The sequence below is a fragment of the Elaeis guineensis genome, chromosome 11, assembly GCF_000442705.2.
Source record: "Elaeis guineensis isolate ETL-2024a chromosome 11, EG11, whole genome shotgun sequence".
NCBI lineage: Eukaryota > Viridiplantae > Streptophyta > Magnoliopsida > Arecales > Arecaceae > Elaeis > Elaeis guineensis.
The window spans coordinates 111,836,188-111,861,449 of NC_026003.2; the positions used below are offsets into that span (position 1 = coordinate 111,836,188).

Below are 25,262 nucleotides of genomic sequence, written 5' to 3' on the forward strand. Positions count from 1 at the left end.
ACGCGATCAAACTGTGGATTCACATCAAGGAAGATGAATCCCTTTTTCATGTTAAAGGTGCAACATTTATCTACTATAATGATTCTTTATAATGATATAATATTCATCATTTTAGATTATAATTTTTAAAAATAAGACTAGCATACAATTAGATATGATTCATGTTTAGTAAATAAAATAAAAATTAAACAAATAAAGTAGAAAATAAAGATTGAATATGAAAAAGATTGCCAGAGAGGATGATAAAGATGAAAATGAAATAAGTTTGTGAAAAAGTTTGCTGGTAATCACTATAGACCAAATCTAAAGAATCTTACTACTCTTTTGTTAATATGGTATGGATGTTATCCTTCTTTTAAAGATCAAACTTTTTTATCAAATTTTTCTCAAAAAAAAATATATCTTTTACCTAATAAAAGATAAACAAAAATATAATCTCACCGCTTTCTTACTGTTACCGAATGATTCTGTTATAACATAGTAATAATAGATATTTAACACTAAATAATTTAATATAAATTATTATACAAATATTTTGAGATTAATAATAATCACTAAAGTTACTATAATGACGAATAACAACTTTGGTGGAAATCTGTTATAACTTATAACGATATAAAATTGGTTCCATGAGCTTGCGATACGATCACATCTACCCTGCCCCGTGTGACGTACCATAAATGATGTACTATCTTACTTATGGTACTATCAGTGCAGCAACCAGAACACCGTGCCGCTGCGCGTGACTTGATGTTTCAATAGAAGAGGTAAGTACGCGTGACGGCTGTGATACGAAGAAAACGGTTCATGGTGCTGACCATCCCCATGTTCTGGTTTTTTTTTTTTTTTTTGGATAGAACCAGGTGCTGTGGTATATGCATGCCTTCTGTAAGCTTATTTTGGGGACACATGCTGCATCCAACGGAACCAGCGGCGTGCCGGCGTCATCACCTATCGCCTGACATGGGAGCTAGGACAGCTGGGGCAAGGGAAGATCAGCCGTAATGGCTCCCACCACCAAAACCGTACAAGGGCGGCACCAGCCGCTGACACGCTACCAGCTTTCCATGAAAGGATTTACTGATGCAAGGTGGCTGCAGCGTTCACCACCGAAAGCCTCGTGGTTCAGTGATTGTGTATCGTGCTTTGGTACGGTGGCTGCCATTTTGTGTGGACTGTGGGACCGATCGTAGTACGTAGACCATGATATCAAAATTTTAGACAACGCGTTATTATACTATTACAGCACACCACAGAAACCGTTATTAACCGTTATAACCGTTAGCAGTCGCGGTTGTTTATCAAAAAGGTACTATTTCCGGCTTTTAATATTAAAATAACTGCTTTTATAATTGCTGCCATAATGACATTATGATGGGAAATAACAGGATAATAATGGAAAGATAACCAAATTGACCGTCCGCTCATGTCTCGTTGGGTGAAAAATATTTATTTCGGAGCATACAAATACTTTCAAGAAAAAATTTAATGCAAACATAAAGGCAAACAAGAGTGGCGAAACCATTGTATCAGCATGACTAAAAAATTCGCTTAACAATAGTTTTAGGAGAACCGCCTTAAAGGTAGTCTGTTTGCGCCTAAAATATACATGATCTTTTAAGAATAATTTCAGATCTAATATTCTATAATCACTATAACCAATTATATACCAATATATCCTGAAATTATAGTTGATTATGCAACAATGTCTTTTCCTTGTTGGAAGTTCTTCACCAAAAATAACTTATATTAATCATAAAAGAAAGCACAATAATTTCAAGCCCTATTTATGAGACAAAAGTATTTACTCCTATGATAATGCATAAAAATAAAAATTGATATACTAAACTTGTGAAGATCTTGGGGCCTCTTTGGTTGCTTGTTTAAGTTATCTATATGATTAACTAAATATAGATGTCCACATACTCACTAAAATGGTTGGCATAAGAGTTTAGAAAAAAACTAGAAAAATATAAGACAAAGATAAATAAATGGATAAGAATTGTAAAATTAACTAAAGTTCAGTTGGTACAAAGGAGACCGTCAGGAAAGGAGAGCCACCCTTGTAACAATCCTAGAACAACAAGAAAATGCCCTTTGAAAAAATAAATGGAAAGAGAAAATAATCCATCAATATCTGGAATAGATCAAACTTATTAGGGTCTGTTTAGATACTCATATAGAAATTGGGCTGAAAAATCTGCAGGAATTAAGCATATTAACTCATCTAGATTGCATTTTCTAAAAACCTACTATACAAACCCAGCATCCTAGCTTTTAAGCTGGAAGAAGAAAAAATATCTAAAGAAAAAATATTGATCTTTTTTCTTTCAATAGGATGTGGGTTAAATGGATTATGGTTGATGCAGAATCATACTTAAATGGATGGTTCAATTCATGAATCCTACAAAATTTTCAGCCCAATCCAAGCCAAACATGCCCTTAGTAGTTAAAAGTTTCTACCCTAAGTAATATTTATACCTCTGAAAGAATATCACAAACTAACAAAGTAGAATGTTATAAGTGACCTTAGCTAAAGATAAAGGGCAAAACTTGAAAAAGACTATTAAGACTTGAGATATATGAAAAATAGCAAAAAGAATAAATTAAGAATAGATACATATATGCTTAGATGCAATAAAATTAAAGATAGTTCAAGTGGCTCCTGTAAGTATCCATATATCAAAGTCTAGCTTGTTTGATACATATATGCTTAGATGGTACGTACACCATCTGAAGATATCTTATGGCAGCCATATCATCATTTGAAGTCCAAGATAGGTAAGAGATTTAGAGTATCTGATGATAGCTAGGCTATTGCTAGATCCCATATGACAGCAACATAACTATTATCCAAACATTTCCAATAGTTGAAGAAAGGATAGGGAGAAAAAGAAGAAGAGGAAGTAGAAGTAGAAGAAGAAGAAGATGGAGCAGAAGGAGGAGGACAAGAAGAAGAAGGGAAAGAAGAAGACGAGAAGAATAAGGAGGAGGAGCACAAGAAGAAGGAGGAGGAGGAGGAGCACAAGAAGGAGGAGTATAAGAAGGCAAAAGAAGAAGGGGAAGGAGGAGGAGGAGAAGAAGAAGGAGAATAAGGGGTAAAAGAAGAAGAAGAAGGGGAGGAGGAGGAGGTGGTGGAGAATAGAAGATTGTACAATAAAAAAAAATTATATATATACAGTTTGTATATATACTCCCAATATAGTAGGAGAATTCTATTCCATCTCATTGTTCAAAAATAATTGAAAAAAAAAAGTCAAACAAGCATGATATCTATTAAAATATTGAATACAATAATATCACTGATTTGTACAAACTCACACACACATACACACACACACACATATATATATATAATAAATGTATGTATGTATGTATGTATATGTATATATATATGTCCCCTTATTAATTGATATTAATTAAAGAAATTAAAATTTCCATACTTGTCTGATGATAAATGCAAAATAAAAAATAAAAGAAATAAAGATCCTCGCTGAGGATTACATCTTGCTACTTGTCCTCCGTTTCACAAAAAAATCAAGAGATGAATTTATCAATTCAACGGATCCTAACCTAGGACTAATGGGGCTTAAACCTATGGCTTCTGCAAATTTATGATTTTATCCATCATATTGGAATTCATAATCAAATGTATCTCTGCATCCAACTACCACATAAATTCTTCCATTGAACTAAGTATAATCTTTTCTATGATCATACCCGAATCATGTCATGTATAAACATGTTCTATAGGATCCCATAGAAGATAATAAGATGTGGCATGATCCAGTGTTCTATCTATTCCACTTAATTTTATTTATAGGATAGGAATGCATTCGTTTCCTCTACATTGACTCCTATCTATGATACTATCAAAGTAAAAAAAAGGATCTAAAAGAACAACAGCGATATGTTATTAGTAACAAGTAAATACTCCATATGTAAGAAAATTGAGATGTTGAAGGGATAAATACCAATCAAAAGACATTAGACAATCCAAAAAACATTATTCTTATTATTTTGATAATTCAAAATTAGGTGAAGATTTTTTTACTAATAATTCTATATTCAGAATCATTCCACTCAAAAGTTTTTACATTATCAGAGCATCAGACTTCAAAATTCTCATAGGAACCTCTAGGAATTTCTTCTAGAACCCCTTGAATAATTTTTATAGATTTCTTGATTTCACCTATTCATATTTAATAATGAGATAATGAATCTCCTTCAATTTGCAATTGGACTTCCCATCGAACATATTATAATACTCATAATGATTAACCTTGCAATAGCTATCCTTAATTCTCTTATCTCTTAAACTTATTCGGCATTTTATTTATTCGAAAATGAGATGCCACTCCTTCTACCTTCTAATAAATTTGAATTATGAGACATTAAGATTTCAATATGAGTTATAAAAAAATTATATTATTATTAATTAGACATAAATAATAAGATTAAGATTAACTTAATTAAAATCTTATTATACTTTACCATAGTATCTGAGTATTTGGCCCTACAAAAATATGATCTTGTATATGATATATGACATGTTATATATGTGCGGGCATTTGCATGCATATAAGGGATAAAGAAAATGCTTAATGATACAAAGCAACATGTTAAACACATATGTGCCATCGCTTTTATGCAATCATTTGGTAAATTTTGTATTTTTTGAAAGTGCAAATAATGAAGTGCTAAATATTGCAGCAATTTTGGTTCATTGATAGTTTGAGTAAAAAGGTACATAAAATCATAGCATGGCTCCCACATGTATACATTGATGCAAAAAAGATCAAATGAAAATGCATACATATTGAAAATCATGTTAGCCTAAATATGGAAGAGAAGGAACCTTATCTTCTCAGAATCTTGACATATGACACTATTTTGTCGACATTGCATGCAAAATCTTCATTAATCACTATTTACAAAACAATACAGATAACTTCAAAATATTTTACAATAAACACCTTGCATTAGATTTTTCTCTAATAAAAGAGTGGATTGCTTTGTATAGGCATTTTAACTAGTCTTGAGTTCTATAGGATTGGGTTGTACCGATCCTCAGCTGTTGATAGAGGATTACTACTAGATGTGGGTAGATGTTCAGCCTTAGTGCAAGATTCTATTGTTGTGCTAGAGCCATCTAATCATTGCTCGATATTTTGTTTTCACTGGCCATCAAGACACTACCTCTAGAAGTTATGCATATGCTTTGAGTTCTACCTCCTTAGACTAGCGCATTACCCTATCTGGGATTTGTTGAGCCTAGGTTGACTACAAGAGAGAGATAGGAGGGATTAGGACTGCTAGTACAGAGAATTTCGAATCTCAAACTAAGAAGGATTGGAGAACCTTTCTCAGCTATACTAGCCTAGGATGATGATTGGTAAGGAAGAGGGCTTGGTCACCTTTCCTTTTCTTTAAAACTCGAGAGAAGAAAACCTAGGAAGGTAATCCTATGCCTAAGTCTAATGTAGAATCTGAACTTGCAAAAAGGAATGATTAACTTTATAAGAAAGACCAACTAAGAACAATAAAGGAAAGGAAAGAGAAAGAAAGGCTTCCTTGATGATGCTAATGCCTTGACCAGACCTCTTGCAGCACACCTAGACACTACTCCTTTAGAGTACCAAAAAGAATTTATTATTCAACCACCTTATAAGATATGCTTGAGCTAAGATTGCAACACGATTACTCACTAAGACCACTCAACAGTTATAGCTCTTAGGGCTAAGAGATTTATGCGGAGCCTTTTGAGGTGCTAACCCCTTGCTTAAGCAATTTAGGACTAGAGAAAAGAATAAATATATGCAAACTCATGTAAGAATAAGAAAATTCGAGGGGGAACTCAGATAGTAGAGTCTCAAGAGCTTCTACTGATGATGATGATGATAAATTGTACACAATCAAAAGAGATCAAAAAGAAATGAACAAGCTATGGTCAAATCGAGTTGGGTGGCAAATGTCTCACCATCAAACCATGCTGCCCATCCCTTGCTTGCATAGAAACTTTGTATGTTAGACAACATAATGTCCACTATTTAGTTGGTTCCAATGGTAGATATTTTATCATCCAAAGGGTTCTAATAGCAATGAGTCTATCATCAAATCCTTTTGCACTAGCCAAGCTTCGTTTATTGAAATTTAACAATGCACCTAGTATGGTATGCATAATGCAAATATGATCAGGTTATTTTGACATTAGTAAAGCCATGTTGTTTGTTGAGGCATTTGGTATAACTTTAAGGTATTAAAAGTGAATTAGGATCCTCTATAGTATGATTTTTATAATGCAAAGTCTTGTACCATCATGGATAGCCACCATATCATCCATCTTGAAGAGGAGCAACTCTCCTTTATCACTGTGACATACCATGTATCACTATAATAGTATCTCATCATATTTCAAGAATGAATTACTATCAGAAATCAGCCTTTCAGTGAGGGATCTATCCCTCAGAAAATTATTAAGGGATTAGAAAGAAATTTTTAAGGGATGTTAAGTTGCTTTCAAAATCTAGTTTCACTAAAAAATCTTTAAGCGATTTGTGAGAGATTTATTGCCCTCGATAAATCCCTTGAAAATCTCTCAGTAACCTGCAAGGGATAAGTAAGTGATTACTTCAATAATTTTCATCGAGAGATTTACAAGTTGTGTCCCTTAGAGATTTACCAAGGGATGAATCCCTTGGTACTGCTAAGATTTTTTTTAAATTAAAAAAATTATATTAGAGAGGGATTTTTTCTTAAAAATTTCTTAGTGATATTAAAATTTAGTATCAAGCAAATATGACTTGCAAGTACCATAAGAATTGAGAGTATTAGTGACGACATAATAGTGATGATATGAAAAATTGAGGCATTTAATCCACTATCATAACATGCATTCATATAAGACACAAAGCAAATGAGGATCATCATGCGGCCATTCGCAGCCGTCGAAATCAAATTTTAATGTTCGATATATATAGGGTTGTCAGATTGAGACAGTCTTTTGTGATGATACTCTAATGATAATTATTTAAATAATCAACAATGAAGATAGACTTTAAATTCTAAAATTATAGCACATTCAGAGAAAAATAAAAAAAAATTATATTATGTCTCTATAGCATAATTTTAAAATTTAAAGCTCATCTTCTCCATTCATTATCTAAATAATTATTGTTAGAGTATCGTCACAAAAGATCGCCTTGATCCGGTAGCTCTAGCTATGTCGATCTATAAAATTTGATTTCGACAGTCACGAACGACTGCATAATGATCTAAAAGATAAAGACCACTGATAGATCCAAAAACTTGAAATGATGATCTTAGTAATATTTATAGCATACTATAAAAATTTTATTTCAATCGGACATCATATCATAATCAATTTAGCATGGGATGATTTCAGTAGTTAAATAAAAAATGAATGATCAAAAGATCAAATGATGTCCGATTAAGATGATTTTTTAGATAAATGATCTTTGTTATTATTTTGATCATTTATATGATGGTGATCATAAAATTCAAACCGTATATATATGAACTATTCATATTAAGCAGATCTGATAAAAGCATAAGTATAATTACTTAAAGACTTTAAGAATGAGAATCAAGAGACATATAGTTTTAGATCGTTTATATATACATGGTTTGAATTTTACGATTACCATTGTACAAATGATCAAAGTAGTGATAAAGATCATTTACCTAAAAAATCATCTTATAATTAGACACCATTTGACCTTTTGATCACTCATTTTTATTTAACGGCTTAAATCATCCCATACTAAATTGATCATGATAATGATGTCTGATTGAAGTAAAATTTTGATAGTATAATACAAATATCATTGAGATCATCATTGTAAATTTTTAGATCCATCGATGGTCTCTATCTATCAGATCATCATACGATCATTCGTAACCATCGAAATCAAATTTTAATGATCGACATACCTAAGACTGTCAGATCGAGATGATCTTTTGTAATGATACTCTAACGATAATTATTTAGATAATGAATGATAAAAATAGATTTTAAATTTTAAAATTATATCATATTCAGAGAAAAATAAAAAAAATTATATTCTATCTTTATAGTGTAATTTTTAATCCACTATACAAAAAATTATATTCTACCTCTATAAAAAAATTTATGGCATTTAATCCACTATCATAACATAGATTTATATAAGATATAGAGCAAATGAGGTATTTAACCCTTTACTAAAGGAATCCTATGATCCAATTAGGAAAAGAGAAAAATATATAAGAATTGGCAAAAATAAAATTTTTATATCCTCTTTAATTTTATGGTTCATTTACAATTAAGTTACATAGTTATATTCATAAGATAAGATATATCCTTACTTAAGCTTGGCCAGATTCATCTTCACAATTTCAATATGTCTCATGTAGAGGTATCTTGCATTTATATTAGCACTGGCCCATAGAGTTAATTAAGGCATTTCCATCTTGTTGGGCGAGTTAGCACTATCTGATTTTAGTAATATCTCTATGTATTATCTATAAGAGATTTAAATCAGACTAAACACAATATTTGAAGTGATTTAATTTGGATTTGAGCCCATTTCTCATATGAAAATTGATTATATTTTTTTGATCCATCTAATTAATGCTTATTCTCATGTCCACCATTTTTTTTTGAAAAAAATCATACTATTTCCCATCCCTTCAAAAAAAGTGGTCTAGATATTGTATGCACCAGCTGTAATTGGACTGTGCCAAATCCCAGGGTGGATAACAAGCCACGTTAACCATTGTATTTTATCGATTCTTGATTGCACGCTATTTGGCATGCATGTGCTCCAAGATTTGCCCCGGTTCACTTGGACCTGGTGCATCCAATTTTATCTGATTATTCTCTTTAGCCGCTTAAGCCTCCATCCGATGAAACTCTTTTGCATTCCTCGTGGAAACCCTAGCATCTGTGCTTCCCTATTCAGCCACTACAAGCTTCCCATTGGATTGAGACTCTTAGATGGAGAAAATATAGGAAAAACCTATAGAAAATGGAGGGAAGACCGACAAAAATTGGTTGAAAAATAGAGGACAAATAAAAAATCGAGAGCTAAGAAATTTTTTCATGTGTATTGATCATTTTTTTAGTTTTTTTTCTCTTTCTTTGGAAATCCCTGGTAAAGGAGAGCACCGAAGGGAGATGGGAGGGGTTTCTTAGGTTCTCATTTAAGTTTTTTTCTTCTAGCATATGGGTTTTTTGTGGGAGTTGTGGTGGTGTGGGTTGGTCTCTTTAGATTTTGAGAGCTTAATCTTGGTAGAAGCATGATATTTGTGGGATTTGGGGAAATTTTGATTAAGCTTTAAGCCTCCCATATGATTGAGACATTGAGTAATACCTAGTTTTTCCATATGGATTGATCTTGTTCTTTTTTCTTTTTTTTTTGAATTTTCATTCCTCTTCATCTTTGGAGATCTATGGGAAAGTAGAGTATCTGTGGGAAAGCAGAGCACCCAAGAGAGATGGGAGGGGTTTTTTATTGAACTTTGATTGCTCTTTCTTATGGGAGGGGCTCTTGGGCTCTTTTGTTCTTTTTTTTTCGGTAAAAAAATAAATGGGCAAATCTGTGTGAAACCATGATTCATTTGGTTGAAGATATATGATACGTTTTGAGCCATGAGGAGGTTCCCAAATATATTGATGTTGAATAACTTCCAAGAGGGTGAACAGTTATGTTAGTTTAAGAAAGTGAGCTACAAAATTATGTGCTCTTGAAACTGATAAAGTACATAATGAAGCAAATGGTCATGCCGAAGAAAAATAGATGATGGGTTTCAACTATTAGTGTCTGAGGTCGATTGGTGTTTTCCTGATTGTCTGCTGCCCAAGTTATCCATGCATATGCAGTTCTTAGATTCATGTTTAAGATCTATGCCAGCACCATGATACTTTCGAGCCATAAGGAGGTTCCCAAATATATTGATGTTGAATAACTTCCAAGAGGGTGGACAGTTATGTTAGTCTAAGAAAGTGAGCTACAAAACTGTGCTCTTGAAACTGATAAAGTACGTAATGAAGCAAATGGTCATGCTGAACGGAAACAGATGATGGGTTGCAACTATTAGTGTTTGAGGTCGATTGGTGTTTTTCTGATTGTCTGCCACCCAAGTTACCCAAGCATATGCAATTCTTAGATTCATGTTTAAGATCTGTGCCAACACCATGATACGTTTTGAGCCATGAGGAGGTTCCCAAATATATTGATGTTGAATAACTTCCAAAAGGGTGAATAGTTATGTTAGTCTAAGAAAGTGAGCTACAAAATTATGTGCTCTTGAAACTGATAAAGTACGTAATGAAGCAAATGATCATGCCGAAGGGAAACAGATGATGGGTTGCAACTATTAGTATTTGAGATCGATTGGTGTTTTTTCGATTGTCTGCTGCCCAAGTTACCCAAGCATATGCAATTCTTAGATTCATGTTTAAGATCTGTGCCAGCACCGTCAAAGTTCATGAAGTATATATCTTATAACATCGAAATCTGAGTGTGCAAGATAAATTCCATGAGTTATTGCTATCTTTCTGACATAGAATTAGTCCAAGGTAATGTATCGTATAACAAACTCCATACTAGGAATGGATAGTCTTCTAGCATTGAGATATTCTTCTAATTTAATATAACACTTGATGTTCTGAATGGAACTAGTATATCTTTATGAGGAAAAGGTTGTCTACTATCTTGAACCTTAGAAGACAAAATATGTACTTAATTTTGTGGCCCAGTTAAGGAGAGTTGGTGAGTACCCTTATCTTCCTATATAGATTCCAAATTTTATGTCCTTTCATATGAGACCAAACCTACTGCAAGATTGTTTGTTTTTGGTACAAATTTGATTTTTGTTTGTAACTTGGGGAATTAGCTAACTATAACCTATTTCAAAAAATCTCTAATTTAAGATCTTGTTCTGAGACAAATAGCTTAACAACAATAAAGATGAATCTTTTCAATCAAAATTTTGATAGATAAGCTAGAAGGCTTCACATATGGATTGAATAGCATTATTAAAATCCTAATATCAATCCACCCTTGATCGTGCATTGGTTTAGGCCAATAAATGGATGCAGGGAGTTGCTACCTCATGCCAACAAAAAAAAAAATCTAGTTCCTATCGCAGGCCATTTGTTGTACATGAACGTCTGCCCTCTAGTATGATCAATGATATTAAATAACAAAATAAAACTGATAGAAAAATTTTAAAATTAACACAAACCAAATTTAGATACAATATTATATATGTGATAGAAAATAGAAACAATGCCTATAAATACTACAACTGACTTTCTCTATATAAGAAAACATGCATTTTCTCTATTTTTCAACTTCTCGAGCCTTTTCAAAATATTTACGTGTTGATAATGATTCATCAAAGTGTTATCCTCACATATTCATAACTTATCTCTATTTTCTTGTTGCTCAACATTCTTTTCTTGTTTTTGGTTTTATTTTTATTTTAATCTAAATCTTTCAATATATTTATGTGGGGAAAAGAGAATCTGTTGACTCTTATATTTTTGTATATCAAATTTTTATGACTCCTATACTTTTGCATATCAAATTTTTATGACCATTGTATTTTTGTATATCAAATTTTTTCAGTTAATTTTTTTCTGAATTGGGATTTCAAAAAAATTTATTGTGGTGAAAGCTCCAAGCCTCCCACCAATTTGAGACTCCAAGAAAAAACAGTCAATTGAAACTCTAAAAATAATAATACTAATAATAAAAAAAATAAAAAAATTAATTTAGGTATCCAGCGGATACATCAATTTTAAATAGGATGCATTCAAAATTTTTGGTTAATTTTATAATTGAGTTTGGGATGGATTCAGATAGTTAGATTTAAATGGATTTGGATATGGATAGGGCATAACAAGTTTGGAATGAATTCTCTTCCAATATCATAATTTATTTTACTAATTAATTTGTTCTTGTACTCACTGATATGGATAGATCAATAATTTTTTAATTTTTAATATTTTTAACAGAAGCATGTTCTAATCATTAATAGTTTTTGAAATTCTATAAATATGTATTGCATTTAGAGATCTTAATCCAATCAACTATATTTTCTAACTTGTTGGTTGCAGATTCAGAGAAAATTATTAGAGCACAAGTCACTGGAACTAAAGCAGGAAGAGAAGAATCATCGTATTTATTGAGCAATACTTGTGTTATTTACTATTAAAATCTTATCTGTCATATTAAGCTTGATTTTTTCTTTACTCTAAAATTATGTTTGAGCAATATTTGTATTATTTATGATCCGATCTGACATGATTGCCACTCATAATTATCATTTACATCGTTATTTCAAAATTGCTATACTTAACATTTATTTGATAAATTTTATAATTTTTTTTATAAAAGTGCTGACTATGCATTAATTTTATATAGGTAATAAAGATAAATATGTCAGGAGATCGCAGTTGGATGTATAATCACTTAAGTAATGAATATACCACTGATGAATTTAAGGAAGGGGTTGAAAGATTCATTCAATTTGCATTTTCACAACCTAATAATGTGGATGAAAATAAAATTAGATGTTCATGTTCAAAGATCGTAATCTGAAGTTTTGTATTAGAGATGAAGTGGTTTTGCATTTTTATTATAAAGGTTTTAATGAGCACTACACTGTGTGGACTTCGCATGGTGAGACTTATAGTGAGTTCAGAGAATCTTCAGAAGGTGATATTAATACATACAAAAGATTGATAGTAGAAGGTTTGGTCCAAAATTTCAAGAAATACAACCAAATATGGAAATCATCAATGAGGAGGGTTATGATGTGCATGAATCTCCAAATCCATATGCTGAAAATTTTATTCTTTGTTGAGAACAACGGATGAGCCATTATGGGAGGGTTGTCAAAAGTACACCAAATTATCTGTGGTGTCACAACTCTTAAATTATAAGTCTGAATTTAATATGAGTGAAAATTGTTATGATCATCTCTTGTCGATTGTCATGAGTATGTTACCAGAAGATAAGAAGCTAGTAAACAATTTTTATGAAACAAAGAAAATGATAGGGAAGCTTGGTCTTGGCTATCAAAAGATTGATGTGTGTCCTAATATGTGTATGTTGTATTATTTGGAAGAGGAGGCAAAGACAGAATGTAGTGTTTGTGGTCATGCTCGGTGGAAACCTAAGAGAAATGATTGTGGTAAAAGGGCAAAGCATGTTCCTTTTAAAGTATTATGATATCTTCCGCTAACCGATAGGCTTCAAAAGTTATTTTTGTCATCAAAAAAGCACAACATATAACTTGGCATGCTTCAAATAGATATGCAGATGGTTTAATGGCACACCCGTGTGATAGTGAGGCATGAAAGTATTTTGATAGAATCTATCCTGACTTTGCATTTGATCCGAAGAATATACGTTTGGGATTGTGTACTGATGGGTTCAATCCTTTTAGACATTCATCAACACCTTATTCATGTTGGTCTGTTCTGATTACGGTATATAATTTATCTCCTTGGATGTGCCTTAAGTGGCAGTACATTTTTTTAAATATGGTGATACCAGGCCTGAAGAGTCCAGGTAGGAATATTGATGTATTTCTAAGGTCTCTAATTGAGGAGTTGAAGCAATTATGGGGAGTGGGAGTGAATACTTACAATATGAGTAGAAGGCAGAATTTCAAATGAAAGCAGCACTTTTATGGATAATTAATGACTTTTCTGTATATGACATGTTATCCGGATGGAGCACGCATGGGAGATTATCATGTCCTTATTGTATGGAGCGTACTAAGGCATTCATCCTGAGAAGTGGTGGTAAGACATTATTTTTTGACTGTTACCATCAGTTTTTACCCTTTGATCATCAATACAGGAGACAACGGGATATTTTTTCTCGTGGTTGAGTTGAGAAGATGTGCTCCCTCCTCGATTATCCGGCAAAGAAATATTGAACAAAGTATGCATGCTTCCAGATATCACATTTGGCATACAACATGTCAAAGAAAAGCTATCTGGATTTGGTGTTGAACATAATTGGATGAAAAAAATATATTTTCGGAGTTGCCTTTTTGGCACACAAATCTAATCAGACATAATCTTTGTATCATGCACATAGAAAAAAAATATATTTGAGAATGTCTTTAACACGATAATAGATATTAAGGATAAAATCAAAGATAACACAAAGGCGAGGGAAGATTTGGAAAGATATTGCAATAGGCCTCATTTGCACTTGAAGTTATATAATGACAGACTTTGCAAACCAAAAGCCTCTTATGCATTGATCATTATACAGAAAAGAGATATTTGTAACTGGTTGAAGAAATTGAAGCTTTCCGATGGCTATGCCTTAAACATATCTCAATATGTGAATGTTGATGATTATAAGTTCTATGGCTTAAAGAGTCATGATTGTCACACACTTATGGAGAGATTGCTCCCTCACTATAAGAAAATGACCTTTGTACGATGATTTTTTTTGTGACAAAAATTTTTTCATCGCCAATAAGCCTATTTGCGACGTATCAAAATTTTAATCGATAAAAAAAATATTTACGATGCTTTAATAATTTCATCATCAATAAAAAATATTGGCAATGAAAAATAAAATTTCATTGTAAATAAAAGTTAGTTTTGATAATTTTTTCATCATAAATAATAAAATATTATTTAAATTTAAATATCCAAATATTAACGATGAAAATATTTTTATTATAAATAATTCAAATTTTTATGATTAAAATTTTTATCACTAATATTTGAAGAAAAATAAAAAATTTAAAATATCAAATATTATAAATTATTTATGATGTATGTTTTTAGTCATAAATAATTTAATTATTTACAATAAAAATTTTAGTTATGTCACAAATAAAACTTATTAATGATAAAAAGCTCATCGTTAATATTTTTAAAAAGTTAAAAAATTTTAAAATTTTAAAATAAAGATTATTTATGATGAAAAAAATACATCGTAGATAACCAAAATATTTATGATGGAAAATAAAAGTTCTATCATAAATAATAGATTATTTATGATAAAAAAATTTCATCAAAAATAATAAAAAAAATAAAAATTTAAAAATTACTGAATATTTGTGATGAAAAAATTATGTCGTAAATAATCTATTATTTATGATGAAATATTTATTTTCTATCAAAAAATTACTGATTATTTACGATGAATATTTTTCATCGCTAATATGTGAAAAATAAAAAAAAAATTAATTTTCAAAAATGACACTATTAGCGATGTAAAAAATTTTCATCATAAATCATCAAGCGCATTTGCGATGAAAGTAGATTTTTTTATAGCTAATAAATCTATTTTAAAAATTTAAAAATAAAAAATAATTTATGATGAAATTTTTCATCTTAAATAATCCATTATTTACGATGCTAAGTCGAATATCTGTCACAAAATTGTTGCTTATTTACGATGAATACCTTTCATCATTAATATTTAAAAAATTTTAAATTTAAATTTCAAAAATTATTAGTGACGAAAAATATGAATTCCATCGCTAATACCTTTTTTTACAATAAAAAATTTCATCACTAATATTTAAAAAATTTTAAAAATTTAAAAAAAAATTAAAAAAAATTTCTATTAAAGGATGTTTAGATATATTATAGTAAATTTTTTTATATTTATAAAAATAAATATTAGATAGTTTTAAAAAAATAATATGTGCACAAGAAAAGTATGTAGAATACTAAGATGAATATGTAGTAATATAAAAAAAATAAAATTAAAATAAAATTATTTATAAAATAATAAAGATAACATTAATTAAGATAAAATTTAGAGAATGATGATTTTAGATACTTCAGATATATAGAATAGAGGTCAAAATATATATGCATCCGTACAAATGAGTGATTTATATATAAAAACAAGGAGGTACACCAAACAACATATAGATGAAGTGGTAAGAAAAGAATTAATATTTAATGTCTCTAAACCAAGTGAAATGAAGAAAAAAGATTTATATACTCGATCCTAATGAGTTTGGGATCATAGCTTAGTTAAGTTGAGATGAGGCGAGTTGTATATTTACAAAAATAAACATGATGTTACTTCTTTATAAAAAAAATGAATACTAATGTAGTACAAGGAGAAGAGTCCTCCACATTGTTAAATTTTTTGGTATAATAATATGAATTGAACCCTTTATGATTCTTATCAATAATTGACTTAAATTGTGATTTATTTTAAATTAAGTTTTTTTATCTCTAGCGAGTAGAGTTATTCGTATTAAAAATATTCCAATAATTGCATGCAACTTTTAGCAGATTAGTAATTTACGATAAATTTGTAAACAAAGCTATGCCTTTTGTAAGAGCAGTAATGATTGTGCATCTACTTTATAAACAAGTTAATTATTTCCTGTAATGCCACAATAGCTATGCACTTATATTTATATATAATATATATAAATTTATCCACACATCAATTTAGCAGGATTTGATAAGTCTTTTGAACAAGATTTAGGATTATTATATATATTATATAAATTTTTAAATATATATATATTTATATACATATATATATTATATATGTATATGTATGTATATATATATATATTATTTTTCTATGGAAGCATAATATTGCTCATGCTTTTTTCGTCACAAATTTTTGAAAAAAATAGAAATTTTTTTCAGTAATTATTAGCGATGAAATAGCTTTTCCGTCGCTAATAAATTAATTAACGATGAAAAGTTTTCATTGCAAATAACTTTTCTATTGGAAAAACTTTTTTATCGAAAAATATTTTGGCAGGAACTATTAGCGATGAAAAATTTATATCGTTAAAAAATTATTAACGATGAAATTTTTGCTTTCATCGCAAATAATATTTTTAGAGGGAAAATATTTTTTTCAATGAAATTTTTTTTGGCAGGAACTATTGACGACGAAAATTATTTTCATCGTTAATAATATTTTTAGTGATAAAATTTTTTTGTTTCATCATAAATTATTTTATTTTAAAATTATTAGCAACTAAAATTTATTATTAGTGATGAAAATTTTTATCGCTAATATGTCGCGTTCCGTCAAGTCCCATCTGAAACCCATTTCCTTCTCCAATGCCCCCCACTCTGATTTCGCACGCTCGCCCCCCTGCATCCTCCTCTCTGATGCCCCCCCACTCTGGTTTCGCAGTTGCCATCCGCCGATAAGGTAAGCTTTTTTTTTTTTTGGTGTGTTCTCGGACCACTGGTGGGCCGTCGGGGATAGGGGAGATGCCGGCAGGGATGGTGCCAGGCTGGGCTAATGGGGACAGGGATGGGCCGTCGGCGCCTGCATCCGCCACCGGTAATCATTTTTGTTTTTTCTTGGTCTTTTGTCTGGCCACTGGGCCGCCATGGACGGGTGGGCTGGGTCAAGCTGGGGCCGCAGCCAGCGGGGATGGGGACGGGGACGGATGGGCTGGGTCAGGCCATGGTGGACGGGTGGGTCGGGTCGAGCCGGGTCTGGCCGGGGCTTGCGGGGATGGGGCCGGGCTGGGCCGAGTCGGGCCTGGCAGGGCTGGGCCAACTCAGGTACGGCCTGGATCGAGTCCAGGTCAGGCCGGGGACTGCAGGGATGGGTCCGGGTCGGGCTGTGGCCGGTGGGGATGGGGTCGGGCCGACGTGGATGGGGTCGGGGCGGGTTGGGCCAGGTCGGGCTGGCTGGGCCAAGTCGGGCTGGCATGGAGGGGGCCGACGGGGATGGGGATGGGGACAGGACCAGGTCGGGCCGGTCCGATGGGTTGGGTTGGGCTGGGTCGGGTTCGTGCCAAGTCGGTTTCGGGTCGGGCTTGGGCCAGTAGGGATGGGTCTGGGTCGGGCCGTGGACGACGGGGATGGGGCCGGGCCAGTGCAAATGGGGCCGAGCTGGCACGGACGGGGCCAGAAAAGGCCAGGCTAGGTCAGGTCGGGCCGACGGGGATGGGGCCTGGGCCGGCAAGAATGGTGCGGGTCGGGCCGGGGCCAGCGGGGATGAGGTCGGGTCGGGCCGGAAGGGGCCGGGCCGAGACTTGATTGATGATGAGGTCGGGGCCGACGGGGATGGGGCCGGGCCTGTAGGGATGGGGCTGGGCCGGCGCGAATAGGGTCGAGTCGACGAGAATGGTGCCGGGCCGAGCTGGCGGGGATGGGGCTACGGCCTGGATCGAGCCAGGGTTAGGCCGGGGACTGCAGGGATGGGTCCGGGTCGGGCTGTGGCCGGTGGGGATGGGGTCGAGCCGACGTGGATGGGGTCGGGGCGGGTTGGGCCAGGTCGGGCTGGCTGGGCCAAGTGGGCTGGCATGGAGGGGGCCGACGGGGATGGGGATGGGGACAGGACCGGGTCGAGCCGGTCTGATGGGTTGGGTTGGGCCGGGTCGGGTTCGTGCCAAGTCGGTTTCGGGTCGGGCTTGGGCAGTAGGGATGGGTCCGGGTCGGGCCGTGGATGGCGGGGATGGGGCCGGGCCGATGCAAATGGGGCCGAGCTGGCGTGGACGGGGCCGGGAAAGGCCAGGCTAGGTCGGGTCGGGCCGACGGGGATGGGGCCTGGGCCGGCAAGGGCGGGTCGGGGGGGCGGGGATGAGGTCGGGTCGGGCCGGAAGGGGCCGGGTCGAGACTTGATTGATGATGAGGTGGGGCCGACGGGGATGGGGCCGGGCCGCAGGGATGGGGCGGGCCGGCGCGAATAGGGCCGAGCCGACGAGAATGGTGCCGGCCGAGCTGGCGGGGATGGGGCTGGGGCCGACGGGGATGAGGTCGAGTCGGGCCAGAAGGGGCGGGCCGAGACTTGATGGGGCCGGGGCGGGGCGTGCGGGGATGGGGCTGGGGCCGACGGGGATGGGGCCAGGCCGAGCCGATGGGGATGGGGTCGGGGCCGACGGGGATGAGGCCGGGTCGGGCTGGGTTAGCGATGCGAACGGGGCCGACGGGGATGGGCGGGTCGGGCCAGAAGAGGTCGGGCCGGGCCGGCGGTGCGGGCTTGGGCCTGCGGGGATGGCATTATGAGCAGCGGAGATGGAGGATGCATATTATTTGATTAATTATTTGATTAATTATATTTATTACATATTATTTTTTAATATTACTGTTAAATTATTTAATTATTTAATTAATTATTTTTTTCACTAACACAATGCATATTGCTGTTACTTGTTATAATTTAATTATTTTATATGCTGTTTTGTATGCTGCTGAAATTATAAATATAAAAAATATTTTTATTTTAGAAAAAAATTTATTAAATTTCTGATGAAAAAATTTCAATATGAAGTTATTCTTTTTTGATAAATTAGAAATACATCTTCGAATGCATGTTCAAAGATGATAGTTAAATTACATTGAGCCGTAGATTCCCGTTCAAGAGTCGATCTGCATCGAAATTAAATCTTGGATGTCCCGTATTCGGATTTTTTGATAAAGTAATAATATTATTATTGTTAATAGTTTATATTTTATTTCATTATGTAGTATTCAGTAGTTATCTGTCCATTGTTCTCTGGGTATATAGTAGATAGGGTGTGTAAGCACCATATTCACATCGTATACTTGGGGAACCATGGAAGATACTGTCGAAATTTTTATAAAAATGAGATAAAATATTCACTAATAACAATAATAAGATTATTACTTTTCTGAAAGGGATAGGGCCACATCTGTTAGTAATAATTTGAAATGAATAGGATCATGTATTTTTACTTCATTAAATTGATGAAAGGATATTTTCTGTGTTACTGATTAGTCTGTATTTTTTAATATATATTATTTTGTATAAAGTGATCCGGATCTAGATCTAGATCAAGATTTTAGCTGAATTCAGATTGCGATTCAGTCCGAAATTTGGATCGAAATCCAGAATACCACTGAACTTTTTTTGGTTGTTAATGATTTTGTGTTTGTTATTAGATAGATATTAACAAAAATTAGATGAATGCTAGAGGTATTTTTTTGCCTGAATATCAAAAAAGAGTTTGAGATTTTATTGAATTTGCACGACATAAGGCTAACAGTGATAGTCAGATAAAGTATCCATGTAAGAGATGTGTCAATATGGTATATCGTCACATAATACTTGTTGAGAAGCATCTGCTACAATGTGGTATGGATAAAAATATACTTATTGGATATGGTATGGGGAGGTGATCCGAATGAAGTGGTGCGCGACGATAACGATACTGAAGATGATAGTGATACTGCTGGATCTGTCGAACATAATAGTATAGGAGAATTATTAGATGATTTACATCAAGATGCTTGTTGAAATGTACGTATGAGTACTACTGCAACTGAAAGTAATTCTGATCATGAACATAATATCCGACTTAAGGTAGAAGAACTTCTGAACTGTTTGCAAAGCTTGTAAGAGAAGTACGAGAGCCACTCTATCCAAATTGTATAAAATTTTTAAGTTAGAGTTTTTGTTAAAATTGCTTTATATTAAAACTGTGAATCGATGGAGTCAGAAGTTATTTGATTAAATTTTAACATTGATTAAAGCAGCTCTTCTCGATGGAGAAAGACTTTCGAAATCATATTCTGAAGCAAAAATGTACATGTAGAAAATGAGACTTGGCTATATTCCTATACATGCCTGTAAAAATGACTGTATATTATTTTATAAGGATAATGAATAAGCAATTAAATATTCGAAATGTGCTGAGCCTAGATACAAAATCGATAATAGAAAAGCAAAGAAGATACTTCAAAAGATTTTGAGATATTTTTCATTGATTTCAAGACTTCAAAGGTTGTATATGTCCACAAAGACAGTTGAAGAAATGAGATGGCATTATGAGCAGCAATTCTGGAGGAGAACATATTTAGCAACCCAACTGACTCTTTAGTGTAGAAAGACTTCGATGCAAAGCATCCATACTTTATGATGACCCACGTAATATCCGGCTTGGTCTAGCGAAATAAATAATATATTAGCAACTTAAGCGAAATAAGTAATATATTTGAAGGATCTAAAGTATTGAGATAATTGATATGTTGTACAAAAAATAATACCTAGAGGTGTATATGACATACCAACCCAATTAGAGATAGTTGAAAATTTGGATTTACATGAAGAGGAAGCTTTTCAGTAAGAAGAAAAATATTAGCGAGCTTTTGATTGATAAAGAACTTATAACGATACCTTTGAATAGGACTGATCTGTCATCTAACAATGTTGAAGCTAATTTTGTATTTAATCTTGATGAGTTGGAGGGCAACGATCAGTTTATAAATGACGATGAGATAGAAGATGATACATATATCAATTACTGTGATTCGATGAGATAGAAGACGACACATATATCAATTACTATGATTTGAAGAGGATCTACACATCGAGGAAGATACAAATATTGATGAGTATATCTATATTCTTCATTCAATCTTCTCTTATAATAATGGTATGCGATATAATCGTATTCATTAGAATGTTATTTAATTTCTATTATTATTATTAATATTATATTTATTTAAATCTAAATTATTCAGATATGCATCAGGAGACAGACGATGACGTTCGCGTTCATAGTCTACCTCAGAGGTTGAGGCATCTTCACCGATCTCCGTTGCCGCACCGGCTCCACTGTCAGAGGGTCCTACACTGACAGGTCCCGTGAGGCGAGTCCAATGAGATGGATCCAATGATATTATTATATTTTTTATATAATAAAATTTAATTTTTTTTATTTGGATCATACTAATGATTTATTTATTGTTATTTCAAGCCAGTCTTCATCGGTAGTGAGGTGAGGGTGAGGTCCATCGAAGAACCTTGTTCTAGAACGTTGGAGATGCGAGCACCAGGACAGCATCTCCGGATCGAGATATCAGCTAGCTACACCAGACCCATTAGGAGATGGTGCGAGCCATGGCAGACTGAGCTGGACATCATATGCCACAGTTATGCCCCCGTGACGCTCTTCGATTGGCGTCACGTTCTACCGGCTCAGAGAGAGATTTTCTACACCCACTTATAGATAAAATAAATTATATTATGAATATTTAAATTACATAATATTTTTTTAATATTTGTTATTGATAGGGTGTGTTTGACATCATTGATTTTGAGGAGGATCGTGTGAGGCGAGCCGTCGACATTCATCTATCCTTGCATTTCAAGGATTATCACCATCACATGCATCAGCATTGGTACCGGGTGGTGCAGGATCATAGGGAGGAGGCGGGCAGCAGCAGCCCTATGACAGTATCACCATGAACGATTGGACTGCCATATACCGATATTTTGAGGATCCGACATATCATGTTACACATCTAAATTTTTTTTAAGTTTAATGACTGAATTATTTATTCTTAAATTAAATTTATTATCTACTAATTTGACTGATAACTGTACAGAGCTGATGTGCCTAGAACACCATGAATCGATCGAGACAAATGTACCATATTGTGGAGGTTCGAGATCGTTCGCTCGTCACATAGAGCAGATGGTAGGTAATTTTTAATTTTTAATTAGCATATAATTCTCTAGTTATTTAAATTTTTTAATTAATTCTCAAATTACAGAGAGATGCTGAGAGTGGCGAGCTTCCTGGTAGGATCGATATCTACCAGCGGACCCACCAGCGACGGTTAGGGGAGTGACGATGGGGAGCAAAAGCTCTTTGTAAGTTTTTTTAATTATTTTTATTCACAGTCTAATTTTATTATAAAATTAAAATAACTATAATTTAATTTTTATGATCGTATGACAGACATAAGATCCCAGCCTATCTTTGAGAGCTCGACCGCACCCACAGATGATGAGATCTGTGATCGAATGCTCGAATATGAGATCTGTTATTTAGGGGTCTAAGATATGGGATCACTGCTCCCTCATGCTTACGTACATCTAGGGCTGACATCCATTCTGCATATGAAGCTTGGCTGATGGAGGTGAAGAGACAGGCTGTCGAGGATCGATAGCAGGCTGTCATGGATCGATAACAAGCTGAGCAACGAGCTCAGGAGTTGGCTGCACGCATCGATGAGTATCAGCACCTCTAAATTCAGATGATGGAGTGGATGGTATGGATGGAGCAAATGATACAGCTGATGAGGCAGCAGCAAGCCGGTCCGAGCTCCATCGAACGCTCCCCTTCCCTAGCTCGTTCTCTAGATTCTGATATTTGATGACTTTTTCATGTACTTTTTTTTTAAACTTCTTGTAATTTTAATTTAATATAATAAAATAAATTTTTGTATAAATTTTTTATTATGTAAATTTTTTATTCTAATTTTTTATTTTAAATTTATAAAAAATATTATACATATAAATTAAAAATATATTCATAATTTTTTTAAAAAAGAATATGAATAAATTATTAGTGACAGAATTATTCTCGATGAAAAATTGGTCACCAAAAATATTTTAGTAACATAATTTAATTTTTTAATAAATAAAAAATATTAAAATTTTACATATATTTAATAGTGAAGAATAATTATTCATCATAATAATTATTAGTGATGAAAAGTTTCATCAGAAATTATCTTATTTATGATGTAATTTTTCATCACTAATATTATTTAATTTTATTTTTTTTAATTTTTTTTATTAAATTAATTACAACAAAATATTTTTGTTGCAAAAAAGTTTATTGTGACAAAAATATTTCATCGCTAAAAAATTTTTAAAAGTTTTATTTTTAAAAAAATTTTAATTAAATTAATAACGATAAAACTATTTTCATCGCTATTAATTTTTTATTTATTAGTGATATTATAATTCATCATAAATATATTTTTTATGATTAAAATTTTTCATCGTTGATTTTTTAATGATGAAAATTTTTATCGCAAATACCTTTTATTAGCAACGAAATATTTTTTTCATCATAAAATATTATCAATGACGTGATTATTTACGATGAAAAATTAGCGATAAATTTTTTATCACTAATAACTATTAATGATAAAAATTGATTATTAGTGATAAAAATTTTGCATCGCTAGTAATCTGTTTTGTTGTAGTGCCTATTGCTTTTCGAGGTATGGTGCCCCCACCAGTGTGGGATACGATAATCGAGTTATGATATTTTTTTTGGAATATATGCTCCACTATCATTCAGGTTAAGCATATGGAGATCTTAGAGAAAAATATTGTTGAAATCTTATGTAAGTTAGAAAAAATCTTTCCTTCTATTTCTTCAATTCTATGGAACACTTACCTGTTCACTTGACTTATGAAGCAAAAGTTGGAGGACCAAATCAATTTAAATGGATATATTTATTTGAGAGGTACCATTCTTTATTTCCAATATATAGTTTGTTAAATTTGTATTTTATATAACTAAAATTTTTATTCTTCAGGTACATGTTGTACTTAAAGAACATGGTGTGAAATAGGTCTCTTGTCGAGGGTTCAATATGTGAGGCTTATGTCATTGAAGAAATTAACTCTTTTTGCTCATATTATTTTGAGCCTGAGGTACAAATAAGATTGACTCGAGTCTCACGAAATGATGATAGGGGAGATGTCGGGCTTTCAGGACGTCTTTCTATCTTTTCACATCCTGGATGATCAATGGAAACAACTGCATCTTATAGGTTAATGACTGATGAGATGTATGATGCTGCACACATTTATGTGTTGCTTAACTGTGAAGAACTTGGACCATTTATAGAGTAAGTATTCCATTTTTCTTATTTATAATGTATATCAAATATTAAATTATTTGGATTAATTATATATGACTAACATGAGTACAGTCGATATAAGTTGTATGTCAGGGCGTGTTCACCTCATATTACCAATGTAGAAGTTGAGAGACTATGTGAGCGGGAGTTTGCAAGATGGTTGAAAATTTGATTAGTCAATAATATACTTTATGTAATATATTTTTTTATTATTGATCATTAAGTTAGATGAACCTAATAATTATTTTTGAAAATAGGTGAAGAGTGGAGGCATGGAATTGATCGGCGTATTATGATATAGCACAAGGCCCAAATCCAGGAGTTACAACTTTCAAAGGATATTTTGTCAATGGTTTTAAATTCCACGCATTTGAATATGGCATCAATAAAAAAATAATGAACAGTGACGTGTGTGTATAAGGAAGCTGTTACAATGACTTTAAACATGATTATTATGGCATGTTAACTGAGATCTTGTAGTTAACTTATTATGATGCTAGAAATAAGGTTGTATTGTTTAGATGCGATTGGTATGATACTGAGAGAGGCATAAGAGTGCATCGTGATCATAGTCTCGTGGTGCGTCATAGATCACGATTGAATACCAATGAGCCTTTTATATTGGCACAACAAG

The 25,262-nt window shown here is 33.6% G+C and overlaps 1 pseudogene; it reads left to right on the top strand.

Moving 5' to 3' along the window:
• The first annotated feature begins 1,004 nt into the window (after positions 1–1,004).
• Positions 1,005–24,620, top strand: LOC140852425 (uncharacterized; annotated as a pseudogene).
• The last annotated feature ends 642 nt before the right edge of the window (positions 24,621–25,262 follow it).